This window comes from Hyaena hyaena, unplaced genomic scaffold (assembly GCF_003009895.1).
Source record: "Hyaena hyaena isolate Hyena2069 unplaced genomic scaffold, ASM300989v1 scaffold_771, whole genome shotgun sequence".
NCBI lineage: Eukaryota > Metazoa > Chordata > Mammalia > Carnivora > Hyaenidae > Hyaena > Hyaena hyaena.
The window spans coordinates 928,092-935,319 of NW_024081402.1; the positions used below are offsets into that span (position 1 = coordinate 928,092).

Consider the following 7,228-nt stretch of genomic DNA (forward strand, 5'->3'; position numbering starts at 1 on the left):
CGGTAGGTCCCAGGTAACACAGAATCTTCAACAAGGCTTGCCAGGAAATGTAGAAACCATTTTTTCTTAAAATGCATATTTCAAGTTTTAGTAAGAATAATGATATGATATTTCCATGTTGCTCCATTTGATGTATCTAATATAATACCCTTTTAAAGCATATACTAGTATTGAAAAATGAACTATTTTGTGTTTGAAAATAATTATTGTGAATTTTGTCATATAAAAACTTTATGGTCTTGAAGAGAACTAACAAAATTTCACATACAGCCTTCATGTTGCAAAACTGAGAAACAATTCAAGTCAGTCCTCAAAGATTAAAGTAAAAGCAGAAATGTAATGCAGTGTGACCACAAAGGATTTATAAATCATGTAGTTTCTATTGTAAAATTTCAATAATTAAATAAATGAAGAAACTCTGATAATATTTTAGCATATTTGGATTTCACTGTAACAATTTTTTACCTAATCTGAGACTGCCAAAAAATTCTCTAAAACTACATATTTTCATCAAAGCAGAAAATAATTACAATGAAAGAACAAATTATAAGGGTACAATAATGTAGATAACCCTGATGAGAGTCTCAGTGAGGAAAATGACATATTATAAAAATAGCTATCTGAAAGCTTCTGAAAAGATGAACACAAAGGTCCCAGGACCTGGCACACAGAATATGACATAGGAACTTCAACGGATCTTTGTTTAGTTACTCACCTCTATTCCTTGAGGTGGAGAACCTGATTCCAATCCTATCTCAGCAAAACATGACAGAAAGAAAAGCAAAGATAAAGTATCAGAAAATATTCAACATCAAAATTAACAAAAAAACTAAAATTGGTTCCATTGTCATTATTTAATATAGGCATACTTTTTTAAAATTTTAGTCCAAATGGGAATTTCAGTACCCACCACTGTTGCTTCTCTCCTTATTAATTCAATCATAATTATTACCTTATTTGTTACTCAGGAACATATTTTCTATATACAATATCTCGCTACAGCTGTGTGTTCAAAGTGAGAAAATGTAGCAAGTCTGGGATCACTGATCATATCTAAAGGTGCATAGTGTCTCATAAAATAAGACAAAATAAGACACAAATGCCCTTTTCTTGGAAAAAGATAAATCATACTAACAGTGGTATTGTGTTGGCACTGAGGGCTCACTAAAGATAGCCAGGCTCTGAGAGTCTTATTTGTTCTAGTAAAGGGCAACTCATCTGGACCTCAGATTGACATCTGGAATGGGTCCCTCAGCATCCTCAGACAATTGTGCTCATCATTGATCCAGGCAAGCACCCTCCCAACAAATAAACATTTCCATAGCCAGGCTTATTTTGTGCAGGTTTGAATAAAGAATAGTGAACATGTAGTAGATATTTTATTTAGTATCTGAATAATAGAATTCATATATATATTCATATATATACACATAAACATATATATACATATAGCATTAAAATGCTACCTTTATTATAATAAATTAGATAAGATATATTGGGAATATATAAAACCCTTTAATCAACTAAATTTTTATTTATTTTATTTTATTTTATTTTTTTATTTTTAAAAAAATTTTTTTTAAGGTTTTTTAAATTTATTTCTAGAGAGAGAGCGTGAGCAGGGGAGGGTCAGAGAGAGAGGGAGTCACAGACTGAAACAGGCTCCAGGCTCTGAGCTGGCAGTCAGCACAGAGCCCGACGCGGGGCTCGAACCCACGAACCGTGAGATCATGACCTAAGTGAAAGTCAGACGCTTAACCGACTAAGCCACCCAGGCGCCCCATAATCAACTAAATTTTAATGTAACTTATTGTCAAATTGGCTTACATATGACACCCAGCGCTTATCTCAACAAGTGCCCTCCTCAATTCCCATCACCCATTTTCTGTCCCCCCCACCCTTAGTTAATTCCCTATATTTATTTATTTTTTTATTTTTTTAAAAATGTTTTATTTATTTCTAGGAGAGCTAGAGAGAGAGCGTGAGCAGGGGAGGGTCAGAGAGAGAGGGAGTCACAGACTGAAACAGGCTCCAGGCTCTGAGCTGGCAGTCAGCACAGAGCCCGACGCGGGGCTCGAACCCACGAACCGAGAGATCATGACCTAAGAGAAAGTCAGACGCTTAACCGACTAAGCCACCCAGGCGCCCCATAATCAACTAAATTTTTACAGAGCGAATGAGGTACCAACAATAATATAAGTATGATTACAATAGAAATATAAGTAGAAGCATCTATATTTTGAATATTTCAGATAAAGATAACAAAGTCAGTATTTAGCACAGTTGAATTTCACTACAAGATTATTTTTATTCAATACAAAATTGTGAAAAAAAGAAATATGGAAATGATTTCCCAAAGTTATTTAGGTTATTTTGAAAAGATATATTAAAAAGTGAAGAAACAACAATGAGGATTCCTTGATCCATGTAGGCATATCCACTGGGAAAAATATCTATCATAAAAATATTTTTCCTTGAGCTTCTGAATAAATGAACTCAGATTTTGAAATGCCTATATCACTGGTCAAAAACACGTAAGAATTTCAAAAGCACCAAGATAGCCACTAACCTTTCTTTCTTGAAAGTAACTTGTTCACTTGAAAAAAAATAGTAACCTGTTTTAGCCTTTGACCTGAAAAACATTACCAAAAAAGGACAAGATGAGACAATGCATTAAATTAATTAAAAATAAAGCATAATATTTGTTCTGTTTTAATCATACAGACAGCCCTTGCCACAAACATCACAGTTGCTTGATCCTTTGTTACTCCTGTCATATCATTTATTCACTTGTTTCCTTCCTGAGTTCTTTACTTTCCAAATGGCTAATAATTCTCTTCACTGAGCTATTCAAATAAGTACACAGCAGTTTCTCTAAAGTGGGAAATTCTAAAGCTGTATTCCACCCAATAAAGACTAAAAACACTGTGTGATGTTAAAAATACCTTGTGATGTGAAAAATTGAAAGCACATAGTAGGAGTATTATGAGGTTACTTAGGAGTATTATGAGGGGGTATTATAAGGGGTATTCTGAAGATTATTGATGATCTCATCAATTGAGCCATACTAAAAGTGTTATTTATCTTATTAGAAGACCACTCAGCTGGACCTCAGCAACCCCGAATACTTATGTTTATTAATGATCCAGACAGGACAAGTACCAACCAATAAACATTCCTCACACCACATTAATGTTTTTAACAATTTATCACTTGCATTTACCTTACAGTGAAAAACAACACAGGTAGACATTTAAGTTGACTTTGGTAAATCTGGTCATAATGGCAATTCCAGAAGCTTCCCAGAATCCTTCTCTTTAGAGTGATAAATAAAGTAATATTGCACTGGGGGAGTTTTCAATTGTGATATATTTATTCAATAAGATAGAATCAAAAGTTATCTATGAAGTTGGGTTATATCACTTAAAATATTATTAAATTATGTTAAGACCCGACAACAGTATACAATGTGATACTGCTTTCATTTGATTGGCCTATAGTCCCTGGCCAGAGAAGGTATATGTTTATATTGAAAGTATAGGATCGTTACCCTCACACTTTGTTTTATTTCACTAGGAGCAACTTTATTTCGGTACACAACACACACAAGGCAAATGTATTCCATGACTTGTCCTGATTAATCTGCAAGTGCTTCCAAACATCTGGATTTTTAAACACAAAATCCAATTCTCATTGCTAATGTACAATATACATTTCCTTTCAGAAGTCACAGAAAATGTCCTATGAAGAATACTTTTGTCATTTTCCTGATCTGGCTGACTTTCCAACATTTGAATTAGATTTAATGCACTCTTATTTGCAAGAGCATCAAATATTAACAGCAAAAAATTGAAAATAAGAAATAGATACAATAAATATATCTGATTAATACATGTACAGTATACATTTTTAAATTTTTAGTTGTTTAGCATACAGTGCAATGTTGGTTTCAGGAGAATTCATTGATTCATAACTTACATTTAACACCCAGTGCTCATCACAACACGTCCCTCCTAAGTACCCACTACCCATCTAGCCCATCGCCCACACACCTCCCTCCATCAACCCTCAGTTAGTTCTCTATAATTAAGAGGTTTTTGTAGTTTGTTTCCTTCTCTCTTACTTTCTCACTTCCCATAGGTTCATCTATTTCACTTCTTAAATTCCACATATGAGAGAAATCATATGGTATTTGTCTTTCACTGACTGACTTATGCTTAACCTAAAACATTCTAGCTCAATCACGTCACTGCAAAAGGCAAGATTACATACTTTTTGATGGCTTGGTAATGTTCTACTGTATGTGAAATTATTAATTCCACTGGTATTAATATTGAGATGCATGTGCCCCTTTGAATATGTATTTTTGTATCCTTTGAGTGAACACCTAATAGTGGAATTGCTGGATTGTACAGTTCTATTTTTAGTTTTCTGAGGAACCTCCATACTATTCTCCAGAATATCTACACCAGTTTGCATTTCCATCACAGGCAAGAAGGTGGTCCTTTATCCATATCTTCACCATCACATGTTGTTTCTTGTGTTGTTAACTTTAGCCATTCTTACAGGTGCAAGGTGCTATCTCATTGTTCTTTTGATTTGTATTTCTCTGATGATAAGTGATGTTGAGCAGCTTTTAATGTGTCTGTTGGCCATCTGGATGTCTTCTTTGGAAAAGAATCTATTTATGTCTTCTACCCATTTCTTAACTGGGTTACTTGTTTTTTGGTTGTTGAGTCTGATAAGTTCTTTATAGATTTTGGATATGTCATTTGTGAATATTTTTCTTTCATTATGTAGACTGCCTTTTAATTTGTTGACTGTTCCTTTTGCTCTGCAGAAGGTTTTTAAGTTGATGAAATCCCAATAGTTCATGTTTGCCTTTGTTTCCCTTGCCTGTGGTGACATGTCTAGTAATAAGTTGCTACAGCCAAGGTCAAAAGGTTTCTACCTGTATTCTCCTTTAGTATTTTTATGGTTTCCTGTATCACATTTAGGCCTTTCATCCATTTTGAATTTATTTTTGTGTATGGTGTAAGAAAGTGGTCCAGTTTCATTCTTCTGCATGTAGCTGTCCAGTTCTCCCAGCACCATTTGTTGAAGAAACTGTATTTTTTCCATATGATATTCTTTCCTGTGCTAAGATTAGTTGATCATATATTTGTGGGTCCATTTATTGGTTTTCTATTCTGTTCCACTGAAGAATGTGTCTATTTTTGTGCCAGTAATATGCTGTCTAGATGAGTACATCTTTGTAGTATAGCTTGAAAACTAGAATCATGATGCCTCCAGTTTTGTTTTTATTTTTATTTATTTATTTTTTTTATAAATTTTTTTTAATGTTTTATTTCTAAGAGAGAGAGAGAGACAGCGTGAGCAGGGGAGGGTCAGAGAGAGAGGGAGTCACAGATTGAAACAGGCTCCAGGCTCTGAGCCGGCAGTCAGCACAGAGCCCGACGCGGGGCAAGAACCCACGAACCGCGAGATCATGACCTAAGTGAAAGTCGGACGCTAAACCGACTAAGCCACCCAGGCGCCCCTGTTTTTATTTTTAGTATTGCTTTGTCTACTAGGGATATTTTGTGGTTCCATACAAATATTAGGATTGTGTTTTCTATCTCTGCAAAAACTACTGTTGGTATTTTGATTGGAATATAATTAAATGTGTACAGTACTTTGAGTAGTGTAGACATTATAACAATGTTTGTTCTTTCAATGGAATGTTTTTCCATTTCTTTGTGTCATCTTCAATTTCTTTCATAAGTGTTCTTTTGTTTTCAGAGTACAGATCTTTTACCTCTTTAGTTAAGTTTATTCCTAAGTATCTTAGCGTTCTTGGAAATGGGATTGATTCCTTGTTTTCTTTTTTTGCTGCTTCATTATTGGTGTATAGAAATGCAACAGATTTATATATATTTCTTTTATATCCTTCGACTTTGCTGAATTCTTGTATTATTTCTACAATTTTTTTGGTGGAGTCTTTCAGGTTTTCTAAATAGATTATCATATCATCTGCAAATAGTGAAAGATTGACTTTTCCTTGCTGATTTGGGTGCCTTTTATTTCTTCTTCGGAGGCTTCTTCTGATTTCTGAGGCTAAGTCTTCCAGTACTATGTTAAATACTAATGGTAAGATGTGGGAAATAGGTTCAATAATTCCTTACACTTACATGAATGGGTTAAAAAAGCTTAGGGCAGAAAAGCACCGAAGTTTAGTCATTAAACAGAACAAGGCATAGAGCAGAAAGCCGCTGCAGGGTGAAAGCGCCCAAGGTTGGTGAGCAAGATGAGTAACTTGATATCCTTAAAGCTGAATACTCCATCAATCTTAAACTTTAAAGAAAACAGGTAATTAGTTGTATCACCTACAGGAAACTACTTTTCATCTGTTACCAGTGTATTATTATGCTTCGATCACAACTTCAAATGCCACTTGCCCTCCAGACCCTTTGCTTCTTACACATACAAGTTAATAACTAGTATCTGATTGTGTCCTTCTGCACATTCACCAGGTATGTAAGGGATATTGGCTTTTAATTCTCATATTTAGTGGGGTCTTTGTCTGGTTTTGGAATCAAAGTAATACGGCTTCATGGAATGAGTTTGGAGGCTTTCTTTCTATTTCTATTTTTTGAAACAGTTTAAGAAGAATAGGTATTAACTCTCCTTTAAATGCCTGGTATAATTCCCTTGAGAATCCAGCTGACCCAGGATGTTTCTTTGTTCAGAGATCTTTTACTATTTATTCGATTTCTTTGCTGGTTATGAGTCTGTTCACATTTTCTATTTCTTCCTGTTTCAGTTTTTGTAGTTTGTGAGATTCTAGAAACTTCTCCATTTCCGCCAGATTGCTCAGTTTGTTGGAATATATTTCATCATATTTTCTTATAATTGTATTTCTGTGGTGGTGTTTCTGACCTGTCCTCTTTCATTCGTGATTTTATCTGTTTCAGTCCTTTCTCTTTTCTTTTTGATACATCTGGCTAGGAAGTTTTCATTTTCCTAATTCTTTCAAAGAACCAGTTCTTAGTTTTGTCAATCTGTTCTACTGGTTTCTGTTTTTATATCAGTTATTTGTACTCAAATCTTTATTATTTTGCTTCTTCTGCTGGCTTTTGGCTTTACTTGCTCTTCTTTTTCCAGCTCCTGTAGATGTAAGGTTAGGTTGTATGTTTGGGAACTTTCTTTCCTCTTGAGGTAGGCCTTAATTGCAGTATAGGACTGCCTT

At 34.5% G+C, this 7,228-nt stretch overlaps 1 non-coding gene across 1 annotated transcript; it reads right to left on the reverse strand.

The window, feature by feature from the left end:
* Positions 1 to 1,220: 1,220 nt before the first annotated feature.
* LOC120221320 lies at positions 1,221 to 1,287 on the reverse strand. The gene has a single exon (XR_005525780.1). It is a non-coding gene; the product is annotated as a small nucleolar RNA SNORD109A (small nucleolar RNA).
* Positions 1,288 to 7,228: the final 5,941 nt, after the last annotated feature.